Raw genomic sequence first — 16,270 nt, forward strand, 5'->3', positions numbered from 1 at the left:
GTACTTGAAGGGAAAATCTATCAAAACTGCAATTTATCAATTCATCGCAAAAATAATCGAAGCTTTTGAAAACAAGGAGGTTGCCATGGGTGTGTTTTTGGACTTCTCTAAAGCATATGACTGCATGAACAGAGACAAATTAAAGGAAAAGTTAGAACTCTATGGAATTCAAGGACCAGCATTGCAATGGGTCAAATCATATTTTTCTTTAAGAAAACAACTTGTAGAAGTAGAATCGAATGAAGAAACCACCAGATCAACGCAACAAGATATTATTCTAGGTATATCGCAGGGTAGCATTGCTGGCCCCCTAATTTTTATAATATACTTGAATCTTAAATGACTATGGATTAATCTTTGATACAGATAAAGGAAAAGTGATCAATATAAATTATGTAGACGATACTAATATGCTCATGATTGAGAGATGCTTCCAGGAACTGAAACACCTATGTGAAAGTAGCTTAGGGAAATCAAGAGAATGGTTTGGACACAACAACCTGATTATAAACAAAGAAAAAACGCAATTACTATTTTTCACGCCAACCAGCTCAAAGACGGAAGGAATCGATCACGTATTTTCAAATCAGGATAGATATGACCTTGCCGAATACACTAAATTGTTAGGAGTATACATAGATAAAAATCTCAATTGGAAAAAAGACGTAAACTACCTATGCGAAAGAGTAACGACATCTATTTATGGTTTTCGAATAATATCTAAGTATATCAGTAAAACTTACTTGAAAACAGTGTATCATTCAATTATAGGATCAAAATTGAGGTTTGGTATTATATTTTACGGAGCAGGAAATATTGAGTCACTTTCTGTTGCACAGAAGAAGGCGGTCAGAATAATGAATAACCTGAAATTTGATCAATCCTGCAGAAACGAATTCAAGAAAATGGAAGTTTTGACTATTTACGCAATATATATTCAGGAAAGTATCCTCTTCATTAAGAACAATACAAAACTATTTGAAAAATATGAAAATCAAAAAACATTTTACGAGACAAGAAATGAGGACTATCTCTATCCCAAACTGAATTTAGCAACATCCCAGAGACAAGTTGAATATAGGTGCCTTAAAATATACAACTCCCTACCAAATAATATTGAAAATATAAGAGAAGAAAAAATTTTCAGGAGAATATTATATAAATTTCTTTTAGAACTGGAGCCTTACGATTTATTAGAGGAATTTCTGAGTTAATTATGGTTATTGATATCGGTATATTTCTTTTGTTTTGACACTGTTTCACTTCATGTCCAAATAACTTGTACACTAATGTATAGGATTCGAAATAAAGAAATTATGATTATTATTATTATTAAAAGGACCCGACAAGCATACCTATAGTTGTTATTGTTGTATATATAATATTTATTGTGTATATCGACGCGTTCAAGCCAAAACGACGTAAGCGCCATTTTTTCGAAAATTGAGTTTTTAGTTGCACTGAATTGTCTTAAGCGCCTTCTCCAAATAGAACCTTGGATTTAGTTCATACAATTGACTCTTTTCCTCTATGATGTAATAATGGTCTGAAGGATAAATAAATATATATTATTATTATTTATTGTGAGGTGAAATTTGATTTCAGGGTTATCACTGAATGTATTAAGGAATTAGATCTCTATTCAATATATAGTAGTATAGTATATACATAAATGGTTTGTTCAATGTGAGATGTGGGGGAGAAGTTCTGGTATTTGCGTACGACATTGTAGTTTTTTATAAAGCAGATACTTGGGAGAATCTCAGGACCATTGTGGAGACAGGTTTCCATCAGCTGAAAAATTGGCTTGAACATAAATTACTCACGGTCAACTTGAGGAAAACATCTTACCTGCCATTCAGCTGTAATAGATCTGGGACGCCATCTTTTAGATCTATCAATATTACCACAATAGGAGAACAGTATACAATACTGCCCGAAGAAAAAGTGAAGTACCTGGGTGTGATGGTGGACTGCAATTTGAAATGGAATGAGCATATACAATTTGTATGTAACAAGTTAAGAACTATTCTACATAGATTCAAATACTTGAAGAGTCTACTTACTGTTCATCAGTTGAAGATCCTGTATCATGCTCTGGTCGAGAGTCATCTGCGTTATGGTATAGTTTGTTGGGGGAATGCTTTGAAGACTCATATCCTCAAACTTGAAGTCTTGCACAAACGGTTTTTGAAGACAATTCTTGGTAAAGGTCCTAGATACCCATCGGATAGTTTGTTTTTGGAAGCACAGGTTTTTGATATTCGACAGTTGTACTACTTCAGCATCACCATGAAATACCGTTGCGGCGAAAAGAGTTCTTCGTTGCCCGTACATTCCTATGAGACCCGAGGAAGAAAGCTTTTCATTCTACCGAGGGTGCAAAAATGTGTTGGACAGCGATCATTTTCTTATACTGCTCCAAGGTTATACAATTTTATACCTCTAGAGATTCAGCACATCACTGGATTATCGAGATTCAGAAACAGGTTGAGGGAATTCATCATGACCCAGCGTCGGGGAGTGTTTGCCGAACTGGTTGAACTGCGGAGTTGATGTTGTTTGTGTGCGATTTTTAGATCTTTTATGCATTGTATGTCATAGTTTTGCATTGTGTGTGTGGACTTTTCCATTGTTGTTGATTTTGGATGTATATACAATTGCTTAATGTTGCCTACCTTTCATTTGTGTGTTTCTTTTTTTTTTTGTCTTATTTTACTTATCTCGAAACAAGTGTTCAACACTTTTCGATAGTTTGAGTTTATTCAATCTATGATGGTACAAAAATGTTTTTTTTTCCCTTTACAAGTGAATAAACGTTATTATTATTATTATATAAATGAAATTTAACTATATTATATAAGTGTTCGATTGTTTATTAGTTCCATTGTGATGTTTTATTAAGTATGTTTTTATATATTTTATAGGCTTGAAACAGGGTACTGCCCGAAACGTTGCCTATCAAACGACAGTTCTATCGTAAGCAATAAATATATTCAGTGATAACCCTGAAATCCAATTTCACCTTACAATAAAAAGTAAACACGGTAAATAATTAAATCAGTAAATTATTATTATTATTGGTCGTTAAAAATTTTTCAGGTGATTCCACAGTAGAGAGAATCGTCAAATATAAGGCATCACATGTCACTAACTTGAAGCCAAAAACTACTGCTGAAGATCTTAAGACTTTTCTTGAGAAGAACTTCAGAGATGTAAAATGTAAGGCTTTGAAATCTAGATATCCTGAGAGTTATTCAAGGTCTTAATTCCCGATACTGAATTCGGTAAAGTGAAGAATGAATCAATTTGGCCCATTAGAATCATTAGATGTATCGTTCTTTCTTTTTATCAGCGCAAAACAGTCAGTCAACATCGCTGAATCTGAACAATACAAATGTTCATGGAAGTATATATAGAATGTGAATTCAGCTTTCGGAAATAACAACTAAATGCTCAATCACTTTGAAACAAAATCAACAACTTGAGTGTTTTTGTGTCAGATAGCAATTCATCTATCATCAGTATTGCTGAACATTGGTGCAAAGACGTCAATCTAAGCGTAATGGCAATACCTGGATTCAAACTGGTATCAAGTTTCTGTCGATCATTACGACAGCATGGTGGTATTGCTATCTTTGCCAGATCTGGACTTCAGTAACAACATGGATATTTCCAGATTTTCTCAGGAAATGGAATGCGAGTTCTGTGGGGTAAGGGTTATTTTCGATTATTTGAAAATTTGTGTTCTGAGTGTCTATACTCTATAGACCTCCTTCAGGAAGTGTGAACATCATTCTTGAGAGGTTGTATATTCTTGACTACTATAGTAACTCGGTGAATTTATCATTTTGTGCGGTGATCTCAATATTGATTTTTTGAGCAACTGTAGAGATAGTAATCTTCTGACTGATCTGATGCTTTCTTTCAATATGAAGATATCTTCTTCACAGCCAACTCGTATTTTTACGAATGTGTTAGGTCATACATCCAATACCAAGGTAGATTATATACTAATTTATTCTGATTCAAATCATTGTCGGACGACTGTGTTCGAGGGTCACTTTAGCAATCACATGATAATCTGCCTTGATTTTTTTTCAATCTAGTGTTAAAGCTCCTTCCTACAAGAGCACAAAGGTACACTTTTACTCGGAACATAACAACTGAAGCCCTACAGAATCTTGTAATGGAGATTTCACTCGCCAATTTTGATGATGTTTACATGGCATCTGACATTAATGAATCCTTCAATTCGTTCATTGACATTGGGCAGTCCTGAATAAATAATTGTTTTTCAATGAGACACCAAGATGTTGTAAAAAGGTCAAATCTGAGGAGGCTGACACCCGAAATTAAGGTGGCTAGTCAAAAACTCAAAGAACTACATTGGCTATTGAGAAATTCTAGCACTCAACATGCTTTGACAGTATATCAGAAAGCTAAAACTGACTATAATTTGCTGCTTAAGACTTCAAAGTTAAATTACCACAAAAATCTCATCAATATGTCAGATGATAAAAATACAACGATTTGGAATTGTGAATCAAGAGACAGGTAGATCGAAGCATGATGTTGACATCAAATTGGGTCTGAACGGTTCATTATGTTCCGATTCAGATGCACTTGCTGATGCCTTTGCGAATTATTTTTCGTCGATTGCTAAAACCTGCATTCTCGAAAATTATAGTAATAACCTGTCGGAGTGTTGTACGCTAAGTTCAATTTGAACTGAAACCTTTTGCTTTCATCCGGTAGATAAAGTTGAAATTTTAAATGTTGCCAAATCGCTCAAGAACAAAAAAAGCCGTGGTGCTGATTTTGTATCAGTCAGGATTTCCAAGGAAACAGCGGATTACATAGCGGAACATATTGCATTTCTGATTAATTTTTCAGTTACAACTGGTACGTTTCCTACTATCTTGAAACATGCACTAGTACTTCTGATCTATAAGAGAAATGATCCTTGTAATATGCCCAACTATGGACCAATTTCCATACTAAGAGTCTTCTCTGAGGTCATTGAACGAATAGTATTGAACCGTATGATGAGTTTTCTCTTAAAATTTCCAGCTGCCAACACGGGTTTAGACCTGGAAGATCGACGAAAACGGCTGCCTTGCACTTTTTTGATTTTATTTATCGTTCTCTGGTTGACGGTCTTCTTGTTTCGAGTGTATTTTTTGATCTTACGAGGGCTTTTCATTGCGTTGGTCCTCAGTTTATTGTAAACAAGTTGCATAATATCGGATTTAGGGGGATATTTCTCAGTTGGATTCAAAGTTTAATTTCAGACAGGACTACGTCTGTTGAAGTCGGTAATTCAGTCCCTCGTATGTTCACGAACGACTTGGGGGTTACTCAGGGGTCCGTGTTGGGGCCTTTGCTTTTTATACTCTTCATTCATGTTTTGCCTGATTTCGTTTTCGAATGGCCTGTCATTTTTATGGATGATACTTCGGTGGCGGTCTCGGCTCGGAGTTTTCCTCAACTTATACGACGCTGCGAGCTCTTGGTTGATGGTTTTGTGTAATGGTGTAAAGCTGATACTCTCATTATTAATATTCCTAAGACTGAATTGATAATTTTTGAAATTAAGAACGCCTTAGGTGAATCAATTTCAAGTAATTGCCTGGGCAATGAGTTAATGTCCAATAACTCAGTTAAATTTCTAGGTTTATATGTTGACGAAAATTAGAGATGGACTGATCATATACATCATGTATGTGGTAAATTAAGCTCGTCCTTCTATGCTATTCGGCAGATAAGGGACTCGCTTCCCCTTGAATCCATTATAAATACTTATTACAGCTTGTGTTATTTCCATATTGCCTATAACATCATAATATGAGGAAATTCTATTGAAGCCTGAAGTTTTGGATCATTGAATATTCGTATGTCAACATAGAACTTGGTTGATTAGTTTTTTAAAAGATAGTAGTTTGTGAAAATAAAAGAGAGTTGAGTTATATTGATTGAATAAATCAGTCGCAAAAACGAGTTCATAATTTTATTATTTTAATCTAGAAAAGATCTGTTTATTATACTTCAACAAATTCTGTGGATTTCAGTAGAGCATTCATTTCCCAGAAATATATCATTAGAATTATTTTCCGAGGGGGTCATTGTGAACACTGTCAACCTTCATTTGTTGCCAGTAGTATTTTGACTGTGCCTTCTATATTTATATATAAAAGCTTATTATATGTGAGAGACAACAAATCTGCTGTTAACAAATTGTGTAATTTTCATTGGTACTCTACGAGAAGTACTGAAACTCTGTTTTTGCCTATTTACAGAATAAGGAAATTTGAAACATCTTCATTTTATCAGTGTATCGCGCTTTACAATCACTTACCTGATTCTTTGAGATTAATGAATATATTAAGTTTCAAGAAAATAGTTAAATGCTGTTGATTAGCAAGGCATTGTGGTTAGTTCCAAAGCGTATTTATTGATACAATAAGACAAGACAAATACATATTTACATGTTTCAACAAAATCAAATATAATTACGTATATTTGTCAGACTACAAAATTGATAATGTGAATTGAAAATAAATTTATTTACAGGGCAGTATCGTGTATGTTTTGATGGTCGAAAGTTGAATCAGGTTACAGCAGATGATACGTAACCTATGCCTTAGATAGATTGTATTCTCAATAAGTTGAGGGACGCGAAATATCTCTCCTCGATAGATTTGGCCAAGGCTTTTTTTTCAGATTCCGTTGGATGATTCTTCTTATGCAAAGACCGCTTTTGCAGTTCCAGGTAGAGGTTTGTTTGAATTTGTTGTTTGTCCTTTTGGACTGAAGAACAGTCCCAAAGCTATGGTTCGTTTAATGGATAAAGTTATAGGTCCTGACTTAGCGCCTTACTGTTTTGTTTATCTATATGATATCATTATTGCCACTCCTAGTCAAAGTTTCGAAGGAATTTTATCGAATTTTTTTTATTCGAAAGTAGCAGATAAGTTGAGATTACACATCCAAGATGATAGAAACACATTCAGAACAATCAATGGCAGGGCAAATTTTACAAAAATGACAATCCATAATATTGAAAAAGAAATTGTGTTAATTGTAGTTGATGATGATAAATTCGAGTATGAAATTCTACCTGGAATAGATTCTATTTTGAATTTTCAATTGAAACAAGATTATAATTTGAATATTTATCAGAGATTAGAGATGAATGAAGAGGAAAAAGTAGAATTACTTTATAATGATATCGATAACCAAGATTACTCAATAAATGTCAATGAAGGAATACCCACAGAGCTTTTCGAAGCAAAATTAGAACATTTAAATAAAAATCAGAATAATAAAGTAGAAATATTACTGAATAAATTGAATAATATTTTTGCAAAACATAAATTTGACATTGGCCAAGTTCAAAATAATGAAGCTCATATAAAACTTCTGGAGCATAAATTTGTTGCTAAAAAACCATATAGATGCTCATAGAGGATCAAAAAGAAGTAGAATTTCAAATAGGGAAATTGTTGAAGGCAAATCTGATCGAAGAATCATTCTCATCTTTTTCAGCGCCAGTAACATTGGCATATAAAAGAGACGAAGGTTCTAAGACTAGATTATGTGTTGACTTCCGTGAACTTAATAAATTAGTAGTTCCTGAACCACAACCATTCCCATTGATCGATGAAATCTTGGACAAGACGCGGAATGCAAAGTTTTTTACTACTTTAGATATAAATTCGGCGTTTTGGTCAATTCCTGTTCGTGTTAAAGATAGATACAAGACTGCTTTTGTGACACAAAACGGTCACTGGCAATGGAGATGTTTGCCTTTTGGTCTTAAAACACCACCAGCGATATTTCAACGTATTTTGAGCAATATCATCAGAAAATATAACCTTGGTTTGATCTGTTTGAACTATATTGAAGATATTCTAATATTTTCTGTCACATTTGAACAACACATAGAACATTTAGAGAAACTTTTGGAAGCAATATATAAAGAAGGATTCAGATTAAAATTTATCAAATGCAATTTTGCTAAAAAGGAAGTTAAATATTTAGGACATATTGTGGGAAACAATATAGTCCGACCCCTCAATGACAATTTAATTAAATAAATATATATAAATGAAATAAAACGAAGTAATTCCACTATATTATTCACTTCACTAATTTTTGTAAAGAATTAAATTTAATAAAACAAATAGCTGTGAATAACGGTTACAGTCCACATGTCATTGATCAAATTTTGAGGAATAAACAAAGAAAGCAAGCTTTGAGTCTAACATACCCTAAGGTAAATTATGGTATTGATACTAAATTTTTTTCGTTAACTTATGTTAATAATATTTCTGAAAATATTGCTAAATACCTAAAGACAAAATTCAATTACACAATATCCTTCAAAACAAGTAATAACTTAGAGATGTTCATTAAAAACAATAAAGATAACACAGATAAAGAAAATAAATCCGGTGTCTACAAGTTAACCTGTAATGATTGCCCTATGGTTTATATTGGACAAACAGGAAGATCTTTCAATAAAACGATAAAGGAACACCAAAAGAGTTATACATCTGATAGTTCGTTTTCAACCTACGCGAATCACTTGAAAGAATGAAAAAAAATAACTTTGAAATTCTTCATTTAGAAAACAAGAGCTTAAGATTAACACTCTTAGAATCCCTAGAAATAAACGGGTATAATACCCCAAATATTCTGTTGAACGAACAAACGGATGTAAACTCATCCCCTTTATTGAATTTCTTCCGATTGTCCAATATAACTTTGTAATTTATGATACCCTTTCGAATATTTTTCTATCAATTTTGCTCCTATATAAGATTCTGAAAACCTCTGTTCTCTTATTAGTTCAGAAATGGAGCCTGATGAAGCCACAGTGTGGCGAAACAATTGTTGCTAACAATTAAATAATATAGTGGAATTACTTCGTTTTATTTTATTTATAATGAATTACCGCCAAGCAAGGACTGAATCTATCAAATAAATATATATAATATATCGGATAAATAAAAGATAAGGCAATTTTTGGGTAAAGTGAATTTTTATCATAAATATATAAAAGATTCAGCTAAATTATTAGAACCGTTACATAATCTACTCAGGAAAGATGTGAAATTCAACTGGTCTCTGGATTGCCAAGATGCTTTCAATAAAGTTAAGGACATTCTTTGCTCTGAGCCGGTGCTTGCAATTTTTGACCCTAATGCCAATATAACTATATATACAGATGCCAGTATTCAAGGAGTGGGGGCTGTCCTTAAACAGAAGCAGATAAATGGTGAGATTAATCCCCTTAGCATATTTTTCGAAGAAACTGAACAAATACCAGAAGAATAAAAAAGCCATTTTCTTAGAATGCCTTGCTATTAAGGAAGCAATAAAATTTTGGAAATATTAGCTATTAGGACATAAGTTCTTAGTTGTTACTGACCATAATGACCATAATCACTTTTTGCAGTTATTACTGTCGAATAAGGTTATAAAAAATGGCCAAACCTAAAGCTGAGAAAAAAAGCAAATCTGCCATCAACGAGGTGGTCACAAGAGAATACACAATAAACCTCCATAAACGTCTCCATGGTATAGGTTTCAAAAAGAGGGCTCCTAGAGCCATTTAGGAGATTCGTAAATTTTCCGTTCTCCAAATGGGAACTCCTGATGTGAGAATAGACACCAGATTAGATAAACAAATTTGGTCTGAAGGTATAAGAAATGTACCATTCAGATTACGAGTTCGTTTGTCAAGAAGGAGGAATGAAGATGAGGACTCCGTAAACAAATTATACACCCTAGCAACATATGTTTCAGTTGCAACGTTCAAAAAGTTGCAAACAGAAAATGTTGATGCTGGTACCGAATAAATGTTGATATAAGCCTTTAGAAGGAAAAGAGTTTCGCACAAGACCAGATGAAGAGTTGGGTGATATGATCCATTTCCTCTCGCAATTCGATTTAGAAATCAGATACGAACCAGGAAAGGGAAATGTAGAAGCAGATTGTCTTTCTCGAAACCCAGTTTTGGAAGATACAGAAAATATAGACGAATATATAAGAACAGTAAATTTAGTGACTTTGAGTGAAATAAAAAATGATCAAAATAGTATTCGTGAAATAACTGAAAACATGAAAAATAAAAATTGGAGAATACAAGCCACAGGCTTAAAATATGAAGAAGAAGAATATGAAAAATACCGTTATGCAAGAAAATATATTTTACAAATTGCAAAAGAATAACAAAGAAATCATTTTATCAAATGATTTTGGTATAGATTTAATCAAAAGAATCCAAAAAATTATGGTCATATTTGTGCTAGGAAAATAACAAGAAAAATCCAAAAATTTTATTACATTAGAAATATGGATTCGCTGACAAGAGAAGTTTGTAAAAAATGTGACATCTGTTGCAAGAATAAAACGAGAGTGGTCAGAAATATGGTCTAGGTCCAGCAAAAGAACCATTTGAGATAATGTCATTAGATACGATTGGAGGTTTTGCTCTTCGCTCTTCAAAAAGATATCTTCATCTCTTAGTCGACCATTTTACTCGGTATGCATTTGCGAGTACTACAAAACACCTGACAACTAAGGACTTCATCAAATAAATCAATAAAATTCAAGATAAACATCAAACTAAGACATTATTAACAGACCAATATCCAGGAATAAATTCTGAAAAATTTAGACAGCGTAATATGCAAAATTTAAATGTACAATTAATATTTACAGCAGTAGATTGTCCCTTTTCAAATGGTTTGAATGAACGATTGAATCAGACGTTAGTAAATAGAATAAGATGCAAACAGAGTGGGCCAAAAAATAGAGCATGGACCAAAATAGCTGATTATGTATAGATGAATACAATAGAACTGACCATTCTGTAACTGGATATAGCCCAGAATATTTGCTTCGTGGAAAAATAGATCCAATTGCTCCAGAGGAACTAATTGGAAAAAGTATCTTAGTAAAAGAAAAAGAAATAGCATATAAGAATTCTTTACTTTATTACGAGTACAATAAGAAACTGGTTGGCAAAAATAGAATACAATATGATTTCAAGAATGGAGACTACGTATATGTGGAAAATAAGTCGAAACTGAATAGAAAAAAACTTGAAGCAATAAGAGTAGGACCTTTTCCTATAACAAAGGAAATTTCAGATACCATATATGAATTAGATATTGGATATAGAAAAAAGGACAATAATTATTTTCATATCACAAAGTTGCTTCCATGTGACAACTCCAACATATACTGGTTTTGCCACATATCTTGGATGGGGGGATGTAAAATAAATATACTATATTTTTTTATCGAATTCAATGTGTTTTTTATTTCTATATTAGTAGTTTTATGAAATTATAGAGAGCTTTGAATTGACAGTTCATATTTTAAATTCGTTTTGAGATTTTCATAAAATAGTTTTTTCAATTTGAACTCATTTTTCGTTGGTTTAATAGCATTGTTTTTGATTTTTTCAGGTTAGTAATTTAGAATTGAAATAAGAAGAGTTTAATAAATAAATAAAAACACTTGACTATACGTTCACAAATTTAATAAAATATTATATTACGTTGACATGCATGTTTCGGGTTTTACCCCATTCTCAAAACTAAAACCCGAAACATGCATGTCAACGTAATATAATATTTTATTAAATTTGTGAACGTATAGTCAAGTGTTTTTATTTATTTATTAATAACGATGTTTCACCAAGTGTTGAGCGAGATATCTATTTCTTTAAGAAGAGTTTGTTAATATTATGTTCCACATTAGAATTTAAAAAAAATTATTTTTTCAGATTGATGAAATCAAATCGTCTATTATCCAACTGAAGAAGAAAAGATTTCTTATAAATTTATCAACCTCAAGTCAGAAAATCCAGATAAAATTAAATATATATTTTTCTTGAGTAAATATTTAAATTGACCGGTCTGTAATAGTATCCGAACCAACTATACAGTCCACTCAAATCGTCAACTTGATCCTTCGGGCCGGATCTTGTGATTTCAGATCATTTTTCCAAATTTTCACTGAGAAATTTAAAAAAAATTAACGGAGAAATATTTCAGTTCCCATTTCTTTAATTTTTCTTCAATTATCGGTTGTGTGCGTCGTTTCCAGCACATTAGTATCCTTCTGAACAAGTAATCTGACAGTATCATCAATAGATAGAAGTAAACGATTATCAAAATTTTGATCGTTGTTAATGAAATCATCGATTCAATTCAATATAACTTTTTTATCAGAAAACATTGATGTGAATATTCAAAATGGATTGACTAAAAGATTAACTCAGAGCAATAACATTTCTGCAATTGTTTCTTCAATATACGATAAAAGTAAGTCATATTCTGCGGAAGATATTGCAAAAGTGATATATTTCGTCCACCAATTACCTAATTATTCGAAAAAATTGGATGAAATACAAGATGAAATAGAGATTTTCAACGAAAGTTTTTCTAAGAAGGCTGAAATTGACATTTCGAAACAGCAAGCTTCCTTTGAAGCTTGCTGTTGCGCCATATTCAGTGTAAATAAGCTAAAAAAAATATATAGTTCTGACTTCCGCTGATACTTATTCTCGCATCATTCTATTATAACAAATGCATGGGCGCCCGCAGAAATTTTTCTCAGGGGGGGCAAAATGAAAATTATTGAAAAACGATAAGGCGTCCATGATTGTCATTGAAAACAAGAAGATTGTTGTGAATCCATTACTTTTCGTTTTTCCTTGCTCTTTGGATTGAGAAGGTTATAGTGAGGGTGTTGTGCTGAAACATGAGGCGATCAAAATCTCAGGGGGGGCCACGGCCCCCCCTGGCTTCCCCCTGCGGGCGCCCATGAACAAATGCTTTCGACTATGGCACTTCCACCATTTGGCAGTAAATTTGATGATTTGATGATTCTACCCAATTATTCGTTATATAAAATTCTTCAGTTCATAATAATTCGATGGAAAAGAAAAGTTTCAATACCTGAAAACAACCCTCAAGGGAGAACTTTGCTGTTTTCAGCGAATTAGAACTGATAATTATGATATTGCGTTCATTGAATTGCGTTCAATATCATTATTATCAGTAGGTATAATAATTCGGGAAAATAAACCGATGCGTCTTGAATTTTGATACCGCTGAATTCCTTAGTTCAGCGGTTCATTTTTCTGAATATTTTCACAAATTGTGACCAATTCTTCATTATCATCACTCAAAGAATTTTCACATAACCATAAACCGCTATGAATTCAATTAATTCGTTGAAGCTTCCAGATATTGCAGATTTTCTGTTGTTTTCTATACTTTTAAATAAGTTATATTCCAGTACTAAACGTGCTCACGAGAATAAAATGCTGTCGGATGACACTCTCACGAATAGTTTACTCCGTAAAAAAATAAATTCATGAATTTTTTTTGAACCACTGATAATAGTAATATTACCTCATCGAGACCAAAGTCACATGGCTCGAATGCCTTGTTAGTTAAGTCTTCCACTTCTTCTGCCTTTCGCCTTTCGCTTGTCCCTTATGTAAAAATTGTCCTGATTCAATGTATGCAATATCATTCAATTTCAATCGAAATCGAAGAAATGACTGTAGTTCTCGTTCTGTTTGCCGTCACTGTGTATGACGAACAAACATCATAATTCTCTTCACCCATCTCCTGGTTAACCGAATTTACAAAATTTAAATAGTTTTTCCCATCTCGATCGTAACTCACCTGAAAATAACCAGTCTGTATTATGTATTGCATTTTCTGGGAACAGTTAGAATTTATCAACCTCAAGATAGAAAATCCAGGTAGAAATAAATTTATATTTTTCTTGGATAGCTATTTAAATTTACCGGTCTGGAATAGAAAATCCCAACCAACTGTAGGGAATCTATCGATTCCTTCGAAAATATTCCGAGAAGTCCGTAAACTGAAGAATTCGGTGTACAAACTTAAGATTTTCAAAGCCACACCCCTAAGGGATCCGTAGAAAGGCTTCGCTAACGGTCGAATGGAAAACAGCCTGAATGCCCATAATAATAAAACTCGGCATTTCAGGGCAAAAACGCAAGTTTTGTACATATGTACATATCTTTAATCTTCTCGTTGGCAGTGCAAACTGACAACGAGAAGATTAAAGATTTTCGCAACTGTTACCGAGACCGTCGAAAAGGTACCTGCAATGACCCAAGTGACCAGCGACCCTAAGAATCGATTAGACAAATTATCATCTTCTTAAACTCTTTTAGTGAGTTGGAAATAAATTGAATATTTTTTTTTATCCCGTTCTTTTATTTCCCTAAATTTTCCTTGGCCGTGAACTACTCTAGTCACAGAATAAGGACCACAACCCACACAACGTTGTATATAGTCCACTCAAATCGTCATCTTATACTTTATAAGAGGTGAAATTGATTTCACGTAGGATTTTGGTTTGAAATAATTCGACGTTTCGAATTCAACGGGTGTTCTTGAATGATGTCAGCCGCCAAACATATAGTTCACGTTAGTGGGTTATCGGATAGAAAACTATTTGATGTCACACATCTCAATTCCTTCGAATGGTAGCTATTCATTAGCCTAAAAAAGAATCACAAGAATGATTGTGAGAGCAACTCATTCAAAGAGAAATTAAGTAAAGGCCTTGATACTCGGGAGAACGGTTTAATCTCGAACGGTAAACTTTGTTGATTACAAGATACAAGTGCAAGAATAAAGGTGAACGACTTTGACGACTCGGTTGACGAGGACTGCAAAGATAAAAAATATGGGGGAGTTATATAATTTTATACATAATGTCTTATTGCATATATATATATATATATATATATATATATATATATATATATATATATATATATATATATATATATATATATATATATATATATATATATATATATATATATATATATATATATATATATATATATATATATATATATATATATATATATATATATATATATATATATATATATATATATATATATATATATATATATATATATATACATACACATGCCGCATAACGCAGTTTTTATAGAAGAATTCCATGAAATATTGAAAAACACACAAAATTGGAAATCACCCGGCCCAGATGAAATCCACAACTTTTGGTTGAAGAAATTTTGGTGTATACACGGCAGGCTAGTTGAAACCATAAATGAGGTTATAAGGAATCCAACGGGAATGCCCAAATTTCTACCAACAGGGACCACTTACCTCTTACCGAAGAAACTGCAAAATACAGCGGATCCATCAAAATACAGGCCAATTACATGTCTACCAACAATATATAAAATCATCACATCATGTATAGCATCTCGTATCTACAAACATTGCGAGACAAATAATATAATGACAGCACAGCAGAAAGGATGTTCCAAGAATGCACTAGGATCGAAGGAACTGCTGATAATAGATGCCATCATATGTAACCAAGCCTTCAAAAAACACAGAAATCTTTTTATGACATATTTTGACTATAAGAAGGCCTTCGACTCTATTCCACATGGGTGGCTGACAAAAATTTTGGAAATATACAAGATCAATCCAATTACAATAAACTTTCTGAAGTAAGCAATGTGCAACTGGAGAACGAATATCGAACTCTCTACGGCGAACATAACTACTAAAGAGATTCCAATAAAAAGGGGAATTTTCCAAGGAGATTCATTGAGTTCCTTATGGTTCTGCTTGGCGCTGAACCCCCTTTCTAAACAACTGAATGCTACTGAAAAAGGTTTCAATGTCAAAGGAAATAGAAATAATATTGCACTCAATCATTTGCTATACATGGATGACCTAAAACTTATAACAGGCAACAAAAACCACTTGCAAATTATGGTCAAACTGGTGGAAAATTTTTCGAAAGACGTGGGGATGAAATTCGGATTGGACAAGTGTCGTACGATTAGCGTAGTGCGTGGAAAAATCCAAGATGAACCGATAGCTCTCTCCAATGGACAGGAGATAGAAGCAATGAAATCGGACGATCTTTATAAATACCTAGGAATGAAACTAAACCGACGAATAAACCATCAAAAAATGAAGGAAGACTTAACAACTGAGTTCATTAGGAGAATCAACAAAATTTTAAAAACAAACCTCAACACCAAGAACATGACGAGAGCCATCAACACATATGCATGTTCAATTCTCACATACTCTTTCGGTATCATTCCATGGAGCAAAACAGATATGGAAAACCTGCAACGCAAAATGAGAACCTTGATGACGAAAGCACACAAGCATCATCCGAAAAGTAGCATTGAGAG

The 16,270-nt window shown here is 33.0% G+C and overlaps 1 protein-coding gene, 1 long non-coding RNA gene and 1 pseudogene across 4 annotated transcripts in view; 1 reads left to right on the forward strand and 2 right to left on the reverse strand.

Annotated features, from left to right (window-relative positions):
• LOC123685478 (glutaredoxin domain-containing cysteine-rich protein CG31559-like) overlaps positions 1-16,270 on the reverse strand; it is a 149,965-nt gene that overhangs the window by 129,275 nt on the left and 4,420 nt on the right. The window lies entirely within an intron of this gene.
• LOC123685482 lies at positions 1,702-6,043 on the reverse strand. Its single transcript, XR_006748303.1, has 3 exons — positions 2,067-6,043; positions 1,852-1,973; positions 1,702-1,794 (listed from the first exon to the last, which is right to left on the reverse strand). It is a non-coding gene; the product is annotated as an uncharacterized LOC123685482 (long non-coding RNA).
• On the forward strand, positions 9,456-9,879 carry LOC123685481 (annotated as a pseudogene).

Source organism: Harmonia axyridis, chromosome 7 (genome assembly GCF_914767665.1).
Source record: "Harmonia axyridis chromosome 7, icHarAxyr1.1, whole genome shotgun sequence".
Lineage (NCBI taxonomy): Eukaryota > Metazoa > Arthropoda > Insecta > Coleoptera > Coccinellidae > Harmonia > Harmonia axyridis.